This window comes from Dromiciops gliroides, chromosome 3, assembly GCF_019393635.1.
Source record: "Dromiciops gliroides isolate mDroGli1 chromosome 3, mDroGli1.pri, whole genome shotgun sequence".
Lineage (NCBI taxonomy): Eukaryota > Metazoa > Chordata > Mammalia > Microbiotheria > Microbiotheriidae > Dromiciops > Dromiciops gliroides.
The window spans coordinates 572,134,418-572,155,630 of record NC_057863.1 but is presented as its reverse complement, the minus strand read 5'-3'; the positions used below and the strand labels follow the sequence as shown (position 1 = coordinate 572,155,630).

At 38.7% G+C, this 21,213-nt stretch overlaps 1 protein-coding gene across 2 annotated transcripts in view; it reads right to left on the bottom strand.

Annotated features, from left to right (window-relative positions):
• Positions 1-21,213, bottom strand: part of FAM124A (family with sequence similarity 124 member A) — a 115,869-nt gene that overhangs the window by 50,783 nt on the left and 43,873 nt on the right. The window lies entirely within an intron of this gene.

Below are 21,213 nucleotides of genomic sequence, written 5' to 3'. Positions count from 1 at the left end.
CTGAGAGAACCATCAGAAACACAGTGTTAATGGAAAACATTTTCTCATCTGTATGCTCGGGAACCTTTTTTGGTAAGGGCTAGGAAGAAAGGGGGATAGAACACACACCAGGCTGCCCTCCATGAATTCTGCCTGTGGCTGTGTCTACATCATTGGGAGGTGTGACCAAATTAAGACTGCCCCAGGGAAAATTGCTCTGCTGTTAGACATTTATTTGGGAAGGACTCTTAGATGGTGTTTTATCAATCTAGGAATACTGAACTGTGGCAACCGAAAATGAAGCATCTACAAGTTTGGGCATGTTAATAGGTCATGGAATAACAACCAACATGCATATATGCTTTGAGATTTGTTTTATCATAAGTTATATCATTTGATCCTTAGGGCAACCTTAGGAAATAAGTGTTATTATTAACCCCATTTTACAGTTGAGGAAACTGAGGCTAAGGGAACTTGTAACTTGGCCAGTGTCACACAGCTAGTAAATTACTGAGACAGGATTTGAACCTAAGTCTTCCTGATTTTAAATCCAACACCCTCTTCATTACATTAATATGTGATATATTCCTCATTAATTTGTTCCCGTCCTGTTTTTTTTCCTGCTTCTACTTTCCTTCTTTGTGTTGGTCTTTTCCAAATATTGCTTCAATGGATATATCTATTTTTTCCTTCATTAGTTACATTTTTTTGTTTGGTTTTTGGGTTTTTTTTGGCCTGGACTTGTGACTTCATTGTCATAGGGAGTTCATGTAGAAAAAAATTCCCCCTAGATGTGGGAAAACAGGAACACTAAATGCATTGTTGGTGGAGTTGTGAAGTGATCCAACCATGTTGGAGAGCAATTTGGAACTATGCCCCAAAACTATAAAATTATGTATACCCTTTGATCCAGCAACACCATCACTAGGTAGTTATGGAGATCAAAGAGATCAAAGGAAAAGGAAAAGGACCTATATGCACAAAAATATTTATAGAAGCTTTTTTGTGGTGGAAAAGAATTAGAAATTGAAGGGATGCCCATTAACTAGGAAATGGCTGGACAAGTTGTATTATGAGTGTAATCTAATGCTAGTGTGCTAAAAGAAATGATGAGCAGGATGCTTTAAAAAAAAAATCTAGAAAGACTTACATTAACTGATGCAAAGTGAAATGGAGCAGAACCAGGAGAACATTGTACACAGTAACAGCAATACTGCAAGATGATCATATGTGAGTGACCTAGCTATTTTTAGCAATACAGTGATGCAAAGACAATTGTTTTTCCTTTTTTTTTAGTGAGGCAATTGGGGTTAAGTGACTTGCCCAGGGTCACACAGCTAGTAAGTGTTAAGTGTCTGAGGCCAGATTTGAACTCAGGTACTCCTGACTCCAGGGCCAGTGCTCTATCCACTGCGCCACCTAGCTGCCCTGATACAAAGACAATTCTAAAGGCCTTATGGTGAAAAATGCTATCTCCCTCCAGATAAAGAACAGATGGAGTCTGAATGCATATTGAAGCATACTTTTTTCTACTTTATTTTTCTTGGTTTTTTCCCTATATTTTCTTTCACAACATGACTAATACAGAAAAAATGTTTTGCACGACTGCATGTGTATAGCCTATATCAAATTGTTTGCCTTCTCATGGTGGGGGAAGGGGGGAGAGAATTTGGAACTCAAATTTTTTTTTAAATGACTATTAAAATTGTTATTACATGTAATTGGAAAAAAATTTGAAAATTTCAAAAGAAAAAAAAAAATCCCTCCTACCAATCCAAGTTAGTGACTATCCTGCATCTTGTGCTCTTAATGCTTTTTGATGTCATGGACCCCTTTGGCAATCTGGCCCAGCCTAAAGAGATCCCTTCTTAGAATAATGCCTTCAAAAAGTAAGATAAAATATCTGGGATCAGAAAACAAATCGTGTATATCGAAATAAATATGTATTTTTTCTCATACCCAAGTTCATGAATCCCCTGAAATATATCCATGGGTATGTGAGAAAATAATGGGCTTTGGAATGCCCAAAGGCCCCAGCTCATCACAGGTCCCAGGTTAAAAATTCCTGTTTTAAGGGGCACCTAGGTGGCTCAGTGGATAGAGCACTGGTTCTGGAGTCAGGAGTACCTGAGTTCAAATCTGACCTCAGACACTTAACACTTACTAGCTGTGTGACCCTGGGCAAGTCACTTAATCCCAATTGCCTCACTAAAAAAATAAAATAAATTCCTGTTTTAGAAAGTTGCCTTTGGGCACTGAGAAATTAAGCAAAATAACTTGATTGGAATCATAAAGCCAGCTTAAGACAGAGGTAGGATCTGAATCCAGGTCTTCCTGATTCCAGGACTGTGTCTCTCTATCCCCTGCTCTACACTGTCCCTCTACATTTAAACAACTGAATCAATACCAAGTTAATAAGGGCGTGACCACCTCTGCCTCATTTAAGCAATTTCCCAAGAATGATGGCCAAGAACTGGATAGTATGGGGATTTATTGCAGGGGCCAAAGATAAAAAAAAAGGTTAGAAATGAAATACTTGTCAGATTCAAACTATTAAAATGATAGGCACCTACTGTTGTTCAGCTGTTTTCAGTTCTGTGTGACTGACTCTTTGGGGTTTTCTTGGCATAGATACTGGAGTGGTTTGCCATTTCCTTCTCTAGTTCATTTTACAGATGAGGAAACTGAGGCAAACAGAGTGGAGTGACTTGCCCAGGGTCACACTGCTAGTAAGCATCTGAGGCCAGATTTGAACTCAGGAAACTGAGTATTCCTGGCCTGGCCCTCTATCCACTGCCCCACCCAGTTGCCCTACTACCTACTAACTATAGAGTATCTGCTTCCAAGGAGCTCAAATCAGTATTTGCATAGAGTTGCATTAACTCCCATCAAGACTTCCTGTAACATGAATATGGGTCATGTATCTTCCTCATTTCCCCACGGAGGAAGTTAAGGAAATAATGAAGAAATAGAAGTTATTTGATCAAGGTTACATAAGGAGTCAGGGGGCAGAGCCAGTTTCCTCCTCTGGGCTCTTTTCAGACAATGTCATGTCTATGTTACCTACAACTATGTAAATACTTTCAATGTGTCATGGGAAAGATTTGTAGCTTCCTCCGTGTTGGAATTCCTTCTACCAAAAGGAGATTTTGGAACAGGTGGCTGATCCAGATAAATCCTCCGGAGTTGCCCAAGGCTAAGATAGGTTAAACGTCTTGTCCAAGGTCATACAGCTAGTAAGAGTTCAGAGGCCAGATCTGTGAACACTGAATTCTGAGCTCAGAACTATTCATTATACAAGTCTGCCTCTGACAGTTAATTTTTTTTTTTTTTTGCTGGGCAATGGGGGTTAAGTGACTTGCCCAGGGTCACACAGCTAGTAAGTATCAAGTGTCTGAGGCCGGATTTGAACTTGGGTACTCCTGAATCCACGGTCGGTGCTTTATCCACTGCTCCACCTAGCTGCCCCTTTGACAGTTAATTTTTAAAAAATAGACACACATTGAACATATGGTTAAAAAGGTAAGAAAACCATCCAATACAAACAAAAATATTTATCTCAAATCCATAACATAAAACAAGATCAAGATGTTGAAAGAAGTATCCAAACAAATAAAATTTTTGATGAAAAAAGAAAAAAAAAGCAAGTATTGATGAATTTGAGATCTTAATAGCTGGAACTATTTCTCAAACATATGGGCTAGGTAGAAATATATAGTTCTCTAAATCATCACTTTTCCTTTCTAAGCCTAATCATATTATTATTATTTTTTTTTTTTGCAGGGCAATGAGGGTTAAGTGACTCACCCAGGGTCACACAGCTAATAAGTGTCAAGTGTCTGAGGTTGGATTTGAACTCAGGTCCTCCTGAATCCAGGGCTGGTGCTTTATCCACTGAGCCACCTAGCTACACCCTAGCTTAATCGTATTCTAAAATACATTGAGGTAAGCAAAGTACTTGGTGCTGAGAAGCCCATGCCATGGAAACAAGGGAGAAACCCACGTGTTACTTACTTCTTTTTCTCCCACCAGTAATTAAACCCTTCCCTCCTCACCCATTTCAAAAGACCTAGATGAAAAAGTTGTAATAATAAACATGTAAAAAATTTAAAATGCAGAACTTCTGGGCAAGATGGCTCCCTGGAAGGAAGTAGCTAGCTACCACATACTTTCTCTAGTAAGAATCCGAAATTCACACCAGCCTTAAGGATGATTAAGAAATTCAATGAGAAACTAGAGTGACTTCTTCCACCTAACACACCAACACAGGCAAACAAGCCAATAACTTTCCAGCATGAGCAGAGACAAAACACAAATACAGGTAGCTTTTAAAGGCATTATGTCAAGAAGTGGCAAGAGAGGAGTCCTGAATTCCTCAACAGCTCCAGGGAGCTCTGAAAATCCCATGGTGATGAGAAAGTCCCAGGGTAAGCACCTTGGAAATCCTAGGGAGTGGCAATAATCAGTGCTAGATAGCAGTGCTCAGACCTGGAGATTCTAGGTGCCCACATCTCTCCAGCGCCCCTAGCACTTTTCTGACATGGCGGAGAAAGTCCTGAAGATTCAGTGCTCTGAATCTCAAAGATCCAGGGATCCCTAAACCCTGGAACGTAGAGGTCAGAACAAGAAACAGCTGACCCAGAGCACTGGAAAAAGCCCCAGTTTAGGAAATAAAATTGGGGGGATTATTAATCCAAAGAAGATATTGATTAGTATACAAAATTACTATAGCTCTAGAGATTCCCCCCTAAAGAGGGAGAAAATAGTTATCACAGAACTATAAGCAGAGACTGAAAAGAAAAAAAAATTTCCACAAGGATTACATGAATTCCTTGAAGAACTGAGCAAGAGGTAAAACAAAATCAAACAAAAACCATGAAATAATAAACCCTAAAGGAAAAAATTGGAAGGATAATTAAAAGAAAAAGTGGTGAACTTTATCAGAGCCTTCCTATAAAGAATAAACAAATCAATTACTCCATGAGACATCAAGACATATTACAAAATCAAAACAAAATTTAAAAAGAACAAAATCCAAAGACTGAAAAAAGTAGATGAAAATGTAAGATATCTGATATCCACGACAACTAACCTGTAAAACAGATCAAATAAATTAGAAATAACTGAACTCCCTATAAACTATGATTTTTTCTAAAAGCCTGAATATTATATTTCAAAAAATCATAAATGAACATTATCTATTAAGATCTATTGGAACCAGAAGGCAGAGTGAAGATAGATAGGATCCACCAATAATATCCTTAAAGGAAAAATACTAGCCATGTCATGGCCAAAAACCCAGAGCTCCCACATCAAAGAAAAAAACACTGTAAGCTTCCAGATAGAAGGCATTCAAGTTCTAAGAAATCACATTTGGGATCACAGAAGATCTGGCAGCTTCTACTACAAATGAGAGGAAATCTTGGAATAGAATATTCCAAAAGGCAAAAGAGATAGGCTTACAACCAAGAATAACCTACTCAGTAATGCTGACTATAATTGGAAGGGGGGGGGGTGGAGAAAGGAATCTGTAATATAATAGAGAACTTTCAAGCATTCCAGAAAGGAGGGGGGGAACAAGCAGAATTAAAATACAGATACAAGAGCCAAGAGAAACCTAGAAAAGTAAATTTATTTAAGCAATTGAAAGAGGCCATATGATGTTGTAGTGTTAATATTCCAATGGGGGAGAAGAAACAAGTGTCTATTCAGAACCTTACTATCTTCCAAGTGTACTAATGGAATTAACTAAAAAAAAAACATCAGAGGGGAGGGGGAGGTTGGTTTTATTATGATGGCTTAAAAAAGATAAAGAGAAAGGAAGGAAAATGGAGCAACAGAAATGAAAAAAGGAGTATAGAAAGGAGGGAAAAGAAGGTGTAACTTGTTCTTTTTCATAATTGGGCTGAGTGAAAAGTGTGTATGGAGGAAGGAGTAGGGGGAGTGGGTTTCAGGTGAGTCTCACTCTTATTTGAAACAAGCAAAAGTGTGTTGAACACATACACACACAGAGGTTGGTGTAGAAATACATCACACTCAAGAATGAAACCAGTGGAGGTAGAAGTGAGAGGAAATAATGTTCAATGGTAGGATAACAAACTTCCTGATCCCAAATTAGGGTAAAAGAGAGGGGAAAAAAAGAACTGGCATCTAAGGGAGTGCCTTTGATGGTTAAAAAAAATTGAAGTATATGAATGTATTGGAATATTACTGTGCCATAAGAAAATGACAAAAGAGATGAGTTCAGATAATCTTGGCTAGTATGAACTGATGCAGTATGAAGCTAGCAGAATCAGGATAATAATTTATATAAGAATAACAATATTTTAAAGAAAAAAATCCTGTAGAAGACTTAAGAACTACGACCAATGCCACCATGTCTCTAGAAGACCTATGATGGAGTATGGTCCCTACCTCCTGGCATAGAGATGATGGACTCAAATACAGAAGGAGATGTAGTTTTGGACATAGCCACTGTGCAGATTCATTGTGCTTGTCTTAGTTGTTACTAGATTTTTTCCCCCTTTTTCTACTTTTCTAATTGGGAGGATACAGTAGGGGTGGGGGTGGTTTAGTGATAGTGATGTCATGAAAGAGGACCACTGAAATATTTTAAAACACATAAAAGAAAACCCAAGGAAGTTCAGAAAGGAAGCACAGAAAAGCAAGACAGTTTTGAAAGCAACCTGTGGAATTTATTTTACATATCTATACTTCTATACACATATTTTAAAGCAAATGGTATGAAATGGAGATTCATGGTTTCATAAAACATCTTCTGTGTTCAGCTGTATATTTGGAAATGCTCTTTTGGGTGTTTAACCTCAAAATAAAAAAAACCCTATAATAAAAATAATATATATTAAGAAAAATAGATACTTTAAAGACTGAAGTTATTGCCGGAAAACCAACTATCTGAAACTCAGTTGTACTGATTAGTGTAATTGGTCTGTAGGTCTAGGTGGTCCAGTGCATAGAGCACCAGACTTGGAGTCAGGAAGACCTGAATTCAAATCCAGCCTTAGATGTTTACTAGCTGTGTGACCCTGGGCAAGTCACCTACCCCCATTTGCCTCAGTTTCCTCATCTAAAAAATGAGCTGGAGAAGGAAATGGTAAATCACTCCAGCATCTTTGCCAAAACTCCAAATGAAGCATGAAGAGTCAGACACAACTGAAGTGACTGAACAGCAATGACAACTGTAGGTCTACTGAACATAAAGCTGTCTAGCCATGCTTTCCAGAAGGATTAGCTGAAAAATGCTCCCTCATGGCCACTATCCAATTTACTAGCTCTCATGTCTTTGTGGATTCTGGTCACATGCATAACTATATTAGGAAGAATTGATTTTCAACATAAAAATAAACTCATTGCACTTTAGGGCAAAATCATGGGTCCAACAAGGTCTAGGATCCCACGGTGGGGAAAGAAGAGGAGGCTGAGTCAAATACATGTTTATTTGGTGTGCTGCATCAAGAGTCAAAGATTAAAATCCATATTCGTGGTGACTCTTTGACTTCTCCTGTTCAAATGCCCAACTTCAGGGGAGGGATGAGCAACGCTTCCCAGCAGAGTGGGGGGCTTTATTTGCTGTGCTGCCTGGAGAGGCACAAAGGAACCATTGGCAGGCCATTTCTGTTTTTTGCCCCTCCACTCTTATTCTTGGTGCTAGGAAAAGTCTGGGAGTGAAAGAGGTGAAGCTTCCATGTCAATGCTCTGTCCATTTATTTTTTTGACTGGGTATAGGGCATGATTTCTGTGTCATTTGACCCAAACCTAAATCTACTGCATAGCTTGGCTACTGTCTTCTTGCAAATCAGTGAAGTGAGGGTCCACTAGCCCTGGAAGCATGTATGCCTGGAGTCAGCTGTTTCAAGTGGCCTAACCTTGTAACACTAACACTTCTGGGGATGTTTCACCAAAACAATACTGTTGCTTGTTTCAAGAGCCATAGATTTTTAATTTAGTTAATTTTGTCCCACAAGGGATGTGTTAAACAAAGGAGGACTAATTTGAATTTACACAGGGTTACAGGCAGATTAAGTAGATTTTACCCAAGAGATATCATGTGGCCTATATATGACTTTTTGTTCTTGTTGTATAGTTGTTTCAGTTATGTTTGAAGACTCTTTGTGACCCCATTTGGGGTTTTCTTGGCGAAGAAAGTAGAGTGGTTTGCCAGTTCCTTCTCCAGCTCATTTTATAGATGAGGAAACTGAAGCAAACAGGGTTAGGTGACTTGCCCAGGCTCACACAGCTAGTAAGTGTCTGAGGTTGGATTTGAATGCAGGTCTTCCTGACTCTAGGCCCAGCACTCTATCCACTGCACCACCTGGCTGCTCAGACAACTCATCTGGATTACACTAAACCTTATGCATAGCTACTTTAAGAACATTCATATAAATTATAATGGCCAATCTTGGTCCTAGAGAAGAGCTGAGACAATACCTCTCCCTAGCCCCTTTTGTAGGAGTGGAGGAATACAGATATGGAATAATACCTATACTGTCAGATTTTGATTGAGATGTTGATTGGTTTTGCTGAACAGCTTTAAATTTTTTCTTAATTCTTGTTATAAAGGATGATGACTCACTGGTAGATGGAGGGACATTTAACTGCAAATGAGGATGATCGAACAACAAAAGGAGGCAATAAAAATCATCTAAAAAATTTAGACAGAGACAGTTGGACTAAATTGATCATTGGGCCTTCAGTCCTACATCTCCAACAGAAAAAAAACATCATTCTTTGGCATAATCAGGGCAATGCTGCCATACAGTTCACAGCTAAAGAGAAAAGGCCCTCCAGGAGATGCTAGGATAACATGGTGGGAAGTACACTGGATTTCGAGTCAGAGGACCTCAGCTCAACTCTCCGGTCACATACTGCCTATTTGCCTGGTAAAAGTTACATACCCTCTATGGGCCTCAATTTCCTCATCTGTAAAATAGGAGGGTAGATGACCTCCAAAATCCTCCTTCTTGCTCTAAATTTATGACCCTTTGACATCTAAGTTTTCATCCTAACTCTGAAGTTAGAATCAACCAATCAGTCAATCAATCAGCATTTATCATAATCTATGCAAGCACTGTGCTAGATTCTTGGGATGAGAAGCCCAAAATGAAATGGTCTCGGCCTTCAAGGAGCTCACAGTCAATGAGGGAGATAACAGGTACATATATAAATACATACAAAATAAATGCATGACAATTTGGGGGCAGGAGGTACTAGATGCTGGAGAGATTAGTGAATGCTTCATGTAAAAGATGCTTTTAAAGTTGTTTTGAAGGAAACATAGTGATTCTAAGGGATAGATGTAGGACGGATTGCATTCTAGGAATGTATGAGAGTCATTGAAAAGTCATAGGGGTACCTAGGTGCACAATGGAGTTGAAATGCAGCCTCAGATACTTACTAGCTGTGTGATCTTGGGCAAGTCACCTAACTGATTACCTCCAAAAGGAAAAAAAAAAGAAACAAAAAGAAAAGAAAAGGATTAGAAATGGCAGATGGAAGTGAGAGAAAGAATTTCATGTGGAACAATAAGGTCAATCTAGGTTATACTATAGCATGTGGGATGGAGAATAATATGTATATAATATAATAATATATAATATAAATGTGTGTGTATATACATATACATACATACATACATACATATATATATATATATATATATGGGCTAGAAATATGGGTTGGAGCTGTAACGATTGGAATGACGCCACCTGCTGGAGACTTACTGTAGAAGAGTTCTGCCCATGAAGTGAAGGTCTTTGAGGGCAAGACCAGGAGCCTTTTCTTTGGCATCAGGAAGTGACGCCAGCTAGTGGGAGGAGGAAGGAAGAGACTGGCGCTCAGTCTCGGGCTCTTTCCTCTGGACTCGGGTGGAGAGCGGAGCTAGAAATGTGCTCTCCCTTTAATAGATAGGAATCTAGGCCTTTCTCTCTCTTTACCAAATTCTTATTCTCCTTAATAAATGCTTAAAAGTCTAACTCTTGCTAAAGCTTATAATTTATTGGCGACCACTCATTAGATATTTTAGACAGACTAGCTAGAATTTTAGCCCTTAACAGATGGCTGACCACGAAGAGGAAAGCTAAACCTCAGTCTTCTTCTGATCTTCTGGTTGGGTAAGAAATTTTCCCTACCCTATCCCTTTAAATCCGAAGTACTGCTGAATTGCTGGGTGTTTCCCCTTTAAATTTTTTCAAATGGACCTTTTAAACTCCCTAATTACCCTATTTTTGATTTTAGTCTGTTTAACCAGACAAATTGGGGATAAGATCATGTTAATGCTTTGTTTTTGTGGATTTTCTATTTTCCTTTTTATTTTTGTTAAAAGAGCCAGCAACTTACTCACACAAGGAAATATCTCTTCCTCTCCCAACCATGCTTTTTCAGAGAAACCTGAAGAGATTCCTGCAGCTTTTCCCAGTTCTAACATTAATTGTTGCTTTAATTTTGCATGCCTGGAGGCAATGACCCACCCTCTAGAAGCTTTTGATCTCCTAGCACCTAGAGGCAAAGTGGGGGAAGAGGAATCCAGGCCTGAGTTCAAAATCAAGTCTGATTCTAATTGTGCTGGTCCCTCCCCTCCTCTCCAAACCCCACCCTCTACTCCTCCCATGGCCAAGCCCATTGCTTCCCCTGCCTGGGAAGTCCAGAGATCTGATGCGCATGTGCAGCTTTCTCTACCTGCATTTGCAGCTTTAGGCTCAGCCCTTCCCCAGCCTGGCTGTGCTTCTGAGACAACCTTAGAAAACCCTTTAAATTCCAGATATGCTCGATTTGTTCATAATTTTGCTAACCTGCTTTTGTCTTTAATTAGTAATCTTATAAAGCATTTGTATGGTGAAAAGACTGACAGACAATATAGAGGGGTTAAAGAAGAAAAACTTAAGCTGAATAAGAATGACAATCATCACCATAGTTCAAGACTCCACTTCTTTTGCCATGGAAGGGTACATATTTTACAGAAATGTAGAAGTAAGCAGCAAGGTATTGATATGAGTATTGGGGATTTTAGATATCGGAATCAAAAGTGTTCTGAATTCACTCAGAGTAATAGTATCAGTTCAGAGGTTACATAGGATTTCTATGCTATTACATATGCATTTTGAAATTAATGGTATGGGTTTATTTTCATAGAGATTTTCATGCTTTTGAGATTGTGTCTTATACTTAGTTTTTAAAACAAGGAGAATATTTGTAAAAGCTTTTTATAGTCATGTGATCAAGTTTATATTTTATAATACTCTTATTAATATTAAGTTCATATTCATTTAGATTTCCCTAGTTTGGATTTCATTGTCTTTATTGTTCCATGTGTATTTTTTTCTATTTATTCATCTCTAATTTTGAAACATTGCAAGATGGTTTTGATTTCATAATACAATGTTAATTCTAGGAGTATTGTGCTCCCATATTCTGAGTTGTTTGTTTTTATTATTTTTTCTCAACTGATTATTTGATCAAACTCTTTGAAGCATTTCCCTGGCAAATTGGTTGCCATGGCAAGTGTAAAGAAGTATTATTTTTGATAAGCATATTCCAAAAAAAAAAAAAAAAAGAGGGGGACATTTGTAAAAGTTTTCTCTTTTCAAAAAAAAAGTTTTCTTTGAGATTCTGTTGTGCTTTAACTTGTATTTAAATATGTTCTGATTTTTCACAAAAGTAATTGTATACTAAGTAAAAAAAAGGGGGTATTATTTGAAATTGTTGCATAATTATATATTGTGTTCTGAGTCAAGATGTATTCACATTTTTTGCAATCATTTATTATCCTCAATTTTTAAATCCATATGAGACTTGGATTATGGGAACTTATCATTTAAGACATTAATTGCCTTTATTCTGAGTTATCAGATGCCAGTTGGCCAAGATGCCATCCAATCACAAGAGGAATACATGCAAAAGCAGACACTGAACTGTCACATGAGGGGAGACATGCATGAAGTCAAGGTATGGCTGAGGGAACGGCTTTTGACAAATGTTGAGGTTGGATTCTCTTGGTTTAATATTTTATTTTATTTTTCCCCACAATATTGTACGGATGGCTGGAAGTATTGATCCCACCCATCTCACTTCTACACCTGGCTTCTATGCTCCCTCCTATATGCCTGATGCCATGGACATCTCAGTCCCATGCATCTGATTAAGTCTGACTCAGTTTCCTCCAATATGTTCGGTGGCATGGACATATATTCCATCCACCTATTTTAAGCCTGGCATACTGCATGGGCAGTACATATTGCTCAAGTGTGGGAATGCTCATATCCCATCATTTCTCTGTTCTTTTATGGTAACCCCCATAATTATCTCAGGTGTCATGATAGATAACAGTGTTGAATTTGGCCTTGACACCTGTTACCAATTATATTAGATTTTCTAATTTCTCATAATGGCATGAGGATAATTAGGCAGATGATGCAAAAAGTGATGAAACAAAGATAAAAATTATTTTTAAAAATTAATATCGCAGCAATTGTCTTCTCAATTACTCTCCATAAGGGGGGACTATAATAATAATATAATTTTAAAGAATGGTTCAATTTTTGTTTTATTGTATGTTTCACGTGTTAACAACTAAGATTCTGTATTCCCTTAGACATGTTTTTGAGAACTTTCATTGTTTGATTTGATTATTGACAAAGCTATTTTAAAGTTGTGTTAAGCTCAATTTTGTAGGAAATTTTCCTGGCTGATTACCAGCATCCACACATCAACCCCTGAAAAGACTTCCATTCCATGACTACACCTAGAGGACATCTGAGAAAAGACTTTCAGAGACTTTAAATGAACAGTTTTGATTTGTTGTTTTTGTTGTTTTTTTCTCTTTCTGTTATAATATACACAATCTGTAACATGTATTCTCTGCAGAGGCCCTCCCTTTGCAAGACTAATGTCAAAGCGTCGGTTTATGAGGACAAAAAAAAATCGCCCCTCTGGACAAAACTTTCCTCTCTTCCTTTTCCACATTGTTGTTCACATTATTAGTTAGCAATAGTTATTATATTGTTTTTACTGTTCCTTCAAGGAAACATTTTGTTTCTTGAGGAACAACAGGGGGGACTGTAACGATTGGAATGATGCCACCTGCTGGAGACTTACTGTAGAAGAGTTCTGCCCATGAAGTGAAGGTCTTTGAGGGCAAGACCAGGAGTCTTTTCTTTGGCATCAGGAAGTGACGCCAGCTAGTGGGAGGAGGAAGGAAGAGACTGGCGCTCAGTCTCAGGCTCTTTCCTCTGGACTCGGGTGGAGAGCGGAGCTAGAAATGTGCTCTCCCTTTAATAGATAGGAATCTAGGCCTTTCTCTCTCTTTACCAAATTCTTATTCTCCTTAATAAATGCTTAAAAGTCTAACTCTTGCTAAAGCTTATAATTTATTGGCGACCACTCATTAGATATTTTAGACAGACTAGCTAGAATTTTAGCCCTTAACAGAGCCATATTGTGAAAGTCTTTAAAAGCCAGAGTAGTTTACATTTTATCTGAAAGTCATTAGGGAACCAATGGAGAATATGGAGTAGGGAGTGACATGATCAGAACTTTGATTTAGGAAAATCACTTTAGTAGGTTTGTAGAAAATGAATTGAAGTGGGGAAGAAACTTGAGGCAGGGAGACCAATTAGAGAGTTATTGCAACAGTCCAGATGAGAGGCAGTTCAGGCCTGAACTACTTTGGTGGTCCTTTGAGTAGAGAAGAGGAGAAGGATACTGTGTATATAGAAACAACAGGGTTTGGCGTCTGATTCTCTATGTGGAGAATAAAGGGACAAGGATAAAAATGAGTCTGGGACTCCGGGTGACTGGAAGGATGACAGTAATCTTGACAGAAATAGGCAAGTTATAAGATCACAGTGCTAAGAGGGTCATGGGCTACATCCGGGTGTTGGGGGGTAGTTGGCTTCCATCTGTTTCCTAACCACAAGTTGTGTCCTTGATTCCAGTCAGCTGCCTGGCAAATGTGGGTACTCAGTCATAAGGGATACTTGGTGAGAGAATGCATATGGATCTATGTAAATTTCTTATCTCTCCTAGAAAAAAAATGACTCCAAATTGCAGTTTATTCAGCCTCATTACTTTGCCTTCTCCCTTTGGCTGCATGCCCTTTGGCCATTTCACTGATACTTAAGCTACTATCAGAAGAGCATGGGAAACAAAAAATGCTTAAACTAAAACCAATTAATTTTTTCCACTTGTCAGCCACTGTGGCAAGAGATTTAGCTGTGGGGAGGATATTGACACTATGCACTAAAAATGAGGTTTGGGGATTTTATGTGAATTTCAACTATCTAAGCTACCTTTGCCTCCTCTGATGATGAATAATTGTGGTTTGTTTATATATTAATTGATGCTCAATCTTAATGAAACAGGGAGAACAAAGACCTCTGAATAGTTGGGGGAGGGGGGACAAGAAAATCATTTAGAGAAAGACTCCTCTCCTCATCTGATGCTTCCTTATTGATGTCACCCCTTCAAAGGGGGCAGTGTTGGGATACAGAAGTAGAAAGTAGGACTTTGGAAGTTGGGGATAAAATAAAGCAGTGAAGCAAAGAGAATCGATCCAGTGGTATGAAGAGCCTTGAAAATTGAGATAAAGATAATTTTGCTCTCTTCTAAACAAAGCCATCAATGTGCCTGGTTTCCCAACATCTCTTAGTGAGACACAGGTTTCTGAGAAGACAGTAACAAAGGTCATCCTCGATGTCCATCTGGATGAATGAAACCTTACTGCCTTAAAAGGGATCAAGACAAGAACACTGGAGCAAAGAGACAAGGAAGAAATTTTAGCTAAGACACTTTTCCTATGAACAGTTATATCGGTGGCCAAAAAGCAAGCAAGCAAAGAAAATAGGATTGAAAATTACTTCTCTGCTTTCCCTTTGCTTAGCAAGAAGTAGTGGCTGTGAATACCCGGACTAGGATCAGCCTTGACATTAGTATTCTAGAACCAAAGGAGCCCTCAGCACCAGAGGGTGAAAAGGCCTCCCAGGGCAACATATTAGGTGTTAAGATTATCTACTCACCAGTGAAAATACTCTCAGGAGAACCAGCAGCAACTAAGTGTTATAGTTAAAAGAGAGGAGGGAAAATTAATGTCACTCATCAATAATTAATAACTATTAATAATTAATAATAGTTTTGCTTTCTAGAAGCAGAGACAGCTATTTTATCTTCATGCCTTCCATTATAATCTTCCTTAAGGATCTCTTATGCCAGCTGCTCAGAGAGGGAGAAAAAACAGCCCACCACCACCACTACCACAAACACAAAAGAAAAAAAATCTGAAGAGTTGGCTGAACTTTTCTATAGTGGATCAGGGAGTATGTTCACAGTGAGTTTGGCTTTCAAATAAGTCTCATCTTCCCAAAACATCAACATCAACATTTATTAAGCACCCACTATATACCAGGCACTGTGTTTAAGTGCTAGGGATACAGCAAGAAGCAAAAGATGATCCCTGCTCTCAAGGAACTCACAGTCTAATGAAGAAGGAAAAAAATTATATATATATATATATATATATATACACACACACACACACATACATATACATATATACATACACACACACACACATATATATATAAACTTCTTTCCATGTAATTATATTCTCTCCTTTCCTCTCCCCTTCCTTTTGCCCCCTAAGAGATTCTACTTGTGGGGTTGAAGAGAAGGATCAAAAATAATTAAGGAGAACAGAAAAGGATTAAGAAAAATGAAGAAAAATCAAGGAGGATTGGGGAAAGATCTTGAAGAAGTATAGTCAAGAAGAAAAAGAAAAAGGTAGTTGGCAAGACAAGGCAAGGTAAATAAGAAAAGGTAAGTGAAAGAATTAAAAGGCAAAGCAAATTGATAGAGGATTAGTGAGTGGGGTAAATTAATGAAAGAAGGCTGACAGGGAGGTAAATGTGACTAGAATTGTTGAGACTAAGGAAAGGAAATTGAGTACCATTATCAAGTAATTTAAGGAGACAACTGTCTATAAAAGGCTTAACTGGGTTGAATTAAGTGTGAATACCAACATATATATATACACACATACATACATACACACATACATATACATATACATATATCTATATATCAGGGCAATGGGGGTTAAATGACTTGCTCAGGGTCACACAGTTAGTGTCAAGTGTCTGGGGCTGGATTTGAACTCAGGTCCTCCTGAATCCAGGGCCAGTGCTTTATCTACTACACCACCTAGCTGTCCATATATATATATATATATATATATATATATATATATATATATATATATAACCAAGACTAAAAATCACAACCATTATGGAGCAGAGGAGAAAATTTGTACAGTGTGAGATGTTTGTATTTATGCTATAGTTGAACCATCTCCCCCCTGGAAGAAAAGGTTTAAAAAACAGGAAACATCTCTCTTTTTTGCTCTGTTCTTTGGCCTTACAACGTACCCTGCCCTATCTTAGCCCTTAACAAGGACCAAATCACCTTGAAAATACCTGTAGTGGAGAACAAGGGGTCCCAAGTCAGAGTGTGGATAAATCAGGGCTGAAATATACCACAAAGAAGTTGGCTTAGCGATGGTGGGCCAATAGTGTCCTCATTGTCTTAATTGTAAAAGAAAGATGTCACAAGCTTACATCATGTCACTCACTTTGATGACATTTTATGTCACACATGATGATATCACATGCTTTGGTATCATATGTTGCATGACATCACACATGATGATGCCACATGATGACACCGCTTTTGGAATAGTAAAATTTTTAAAAAAGAAAATACCTCTCTACTCTCTAGGTTACTAAGGAGCATGACATTTTCCTAAAGGAAAGAGCATCCAGGTTTCACTGGGGAACAAAGGGATCTGAAGTGGAGGAGGAGAGGGGACCTAACTGTGGATTTTAGAGAATGGAAGAGTTTTAACCTAGAAAACAATAATTCTGTTGTAAATACAAACATCTCACTACACAAATTTGAATTGTTTAACTCCTTTGGGGAGAATAAAGATCTAATCTAGTCTAATGAGTAGAAGTTGAAAGCAAGATCATTTGGGCTTAATGTCAGGAAAAACTCCCTAATAATTCGGACCTGTCCATTGTTTATATATAGTTATTTGCATGTTATCTCTCCCATTAGATTGTAAGTTCCTTGAGGACAGGGCCTTTCTTGTTATCCTCAGCATTTGGCACAGTCCTTTAAAGACAGTAGGCACTTAATAAATGTTTATTGACTGATAGTCTGAATCTACTGCCTGTAAGAGGTGGTAGTTTCGCTGGTCCTTGGAGGTCAAGTAGAGATTGGACAACCGTTTGTTTCTTGGGCATAATATATAGTGGGGATTTCTTTCAAGTGTGATTTGGGTTTGATGGCAGAGATGGTCCCTTTCAAATGATCCACTTTTGTGATTCTGTGACCCCTGGTAATGAATAAAACCTAGCAAAATAAAGCACCAGACCGGATTTAGGCCATTAGTTCTAACAAGCTGTATTACAGGATAAATGAGGAATAATCAACAGAGAGACAGTACTAGAATTAAAAGGGATTAGGAAAGGCTTTCTTCTGAAGATGGAATTTTAGCTGGGATTTTAAACCAGGAGGTGGTGATGAGGGAGAATGCATTCCAGGCATGGAGGACAGCCAGAGAAAATTCTCCGTTAGAAGATTGGGTGTCTTGTTCAAGGAGCAGCAAGGAAGCCAATATCACTGGATGGAAGAGTGACATGGAAGGGGGGGAGGTAGAGATAATATGGAAGGGTGGGCTATTATGTTTAAGAAGACTAGAAAGGGAGGGGGGCAGGTTGTAAAGGGCTTTGAATGCCAGAGGATTTTATATTTGATCCTGCCTTCCCAAGCACCCAGATAGAAAATAAGCATTTATGTGCATGATTAATGGGTTATTCTTCTCCTATTTCTGTGTCATTTTTCTTTCATGCATTTTGTTCTCTGTTGTGTGATTTTGACTTGACTTATGGGGTTGACTTGAAATAGCAACTTTAAAAACACACAAACATTATTTTACACTTATTTCAATTATTTTTCAGCAAATATTGACTAAATATGGGCAAGGATTATTTTATTTTTGTCTTTGCAAACCCAGCACCTGGCCTGGAAACTGGAATGTAGAAGGACCTTAATAATTGCTTGTGGTTGATTGATTGAATATGAATGGACCAACTAAAAATTTATGTAACATAATCTCCACTGGATCTTCACTGCAGCAAGGCGACCTTTTATACCTACCTAATCGATTTGTTTTCTGTTACCCTAATTGATTCATTATCCTATTCACCACAATGGTGATTCATTCTTCTTCAAGCCTCCCATGGAGACTTTCCTCAATTTTTCAACTGAGGACCTTGTATCATACTTTATCAAAAAAAACATTGAGGTGAGTTCCCTCTTCTCCCCACTTCCTTATCTCATATCACTCAAATGTCTTCTCTCATAATCTCTTTCACCCCTGTCTCCCATGAGGAGGTGGTCCTTCTTTTTAAGTGTAATCCACCCTAAATGCGTCCTTAATTCCACTGCATACTATCTTCTCCAAAAATGTTCCCTTCTATCATCCCACTTTCTCTCTAATCTGCAATCTCTCTTTGTCTATTATCTACCTCCCTTATGCCTACAAATACTCCCATGTTTTCCACATTCTTAAAAAAAATCATCACTTGATCTTGACCATCCCCACTAGCTATCTTCCTATATCTATCTTTCTTCCCCTTCCAGGCTAAATTCCTTTAAAAAGTTATATACACTTGGTGCCCCTACTTTCTCTACTCACTCTTTTCTAAACCCTCTGCAGTCTGGCTATCCACTGTACCATGAGCTGCCCCAGAGAAGTAGTACTGTTTGGAAAGGAATGAAACCAATTGAACATGGGATTCAAGGGAAGAGAGCTATGTAAAGTTGAACTGGTGACCAAAAAGGGTTAAGACTTTGAAGGGAGGAGAGTGAAGCTAGAGTAATAGTGATAGTCTAAAACAGAGAGGAGGGGAATGACCATAGGCTGCAGAGAGGATGAATAAGTTTAGAAAGGACAAAGCACAGGGAAAGATAAAAGGGATAATCAAAGGCTCCAAGTAAGTAGACAGGACAAGTAGAGTTTTGTCCTTATGAAAAAAGGTCAGAAGTGCTTTCCAGAAGGTGGGCAAATGGCAAATGGTTTATCCCTTCAGGGGACATAAAATCTAGGGTCTGTCCCTAAATGGACAAGAAGCCAGGAAGACCACACAGAGGGGTGAGGATCACTGACTTAGGGGAGAGGGCTAAAGGGATCAATGATTTCTCTATCAGAGCTTTACAAGTCACTGATGACTTGGTCAGAGGGTCCAATGTCTGACACAAACATATTGAGCAAGAAATTGCCAAAGACACAGCCCACTAGAAACCAACAGCAATAATAGGGATAAGAACATTGCCACTATCTGTCACACATGGTTGTTGTAAGGAAAGTGCTTTTCAAACCTGAGACACTATAGAGGCTGTCCCAAAAGTCTGAGGGCATTTTTAAGCTTTCATACCTTAAATACTTATACAGTGTGTTAAAGAGTATATAAGGGTGTCCCAAAAATTTGAGGGCAGTTTTAATCCTTTAAAGTTACATGGTATCTCAAAGTCTTAGTGCAATTAATTATAAGCTTTAAGATCTTAAAATTCATTTAGTTTTTGGGATACCCTGTATATAGGTGATCATTATTATTGTGAAAGCAAACAAAACCCCACATTCTTTTAGATCACTGCTTATATTACAGATGAAGAGCTTTGCTTAACATGGATTTTAGAGACCCCAGACATTAATCAAGAGGTCTGTCATTACTATCAGTACAGCAACTCCCAGACACCAGGTATCGGCACCCAACACACTGGGAGGCCAATGGAACCTGGAAATGAGCCAAGGGACAGATCTTGGCTGACCCAAGCTGCTGACACACTGGTGTCTGGGACTTTATTTTTGGAAAATTGGCCCCGGACCTTGGCTGGAGACCTTTTCAACCTCAAATGCCAGAGGTTGAATAAATATCTTGATTGCATCATGTCGCTTATTAGTTCAGTTATGCTGCCAGTAGGACTCATTTTCCAGAAAGGGGTCAAGTCCCTGTTGAGGCCATGTACCAGCATATCAAGCATGTAACATAAAGGTGAATAGGTCACTACTGCATAAAAGTTCAGACTGTGAAAAGAGAGAAGAGAATGCTAAGAAAAAAGGATCAGCATTTAAAAATATAAAAAAAAACTAGATAACTAAATAGAAATGGCAAAGTAAGAGAGGCAGTAAGGCACTGATAGTGATTTAGCCTCAAAGTCACAAAGACCTGGGTTCAAGACCTGCCCCTGACACATGCTAGTGCTGTGATCATGGACAGATCCTATTGCTCCTCAAGTGTCCCAGAGAATTCCCCCAAACTCAGTCATGCAGATTAGGTGCCACTTACCAACTGTGTGACCCTGGGCAAGTCACTTAGCCCCAATTACCTCAAAAAGAAAAAAAAAGGAGAAAAAGGGCATGGAGATGGGAGATGGAGGTGGGAGAAAGAATGTCATGTATGAGGAACAGCAAGGCCAATCTAGCTGTACTATAGCATGTGGAATGGAGATTGGGATGGGGGATTGCTTCTCTCTAAATTCCCTAAATTGATGAAATCACAGGTCTAGATTTTTTTTAAAAAGCAAAATAACATATGACCCAATCGTCTTCCCAGTCTCTACTGTCAAGAAAAATGTCAGAGGTTTCTAAATTCCTCATTGCTCAATACAGCAACCAGTGAGCAGGGACTTGTGAATTGCAGGATGGTAATGTAAATGGGTCCCAACAGAACTCCCAAACATTAATAACTCATACCAATAATAAATGCACAGATATTAGTAATTAAAATTGCAATGAGAAGTAAAGCTGGTAAACAATTTCACACAGTGTAGAGTCTTCTGAAATAAAAGAGAGCTGAATGAAGACCAAAGCCCTTACCATCATCACTCTAGCCTGTCCTAGACAACTTACCAGACAGGCCTCCATTTTGATCTGTGGTGGTAGCCTAGTGTGGGAAAGGTGTGGAATTTGTCTAGCCTTGTGACAGAGAAGATTGTGGGACTTGGAGCTGGAAAAGACATCGGAGGTCACGTAGTCCAACCCCATGGTGCTGCCACCTCCTCCCCTTCCAACTAGGGAGTTTAATAACTTACCTAGGGTCACAAAAATAGTGTGTGGGGGGAGGAAGAAATGGGGGAAGGGAAGTGAGTGCTGGTCCACCACAC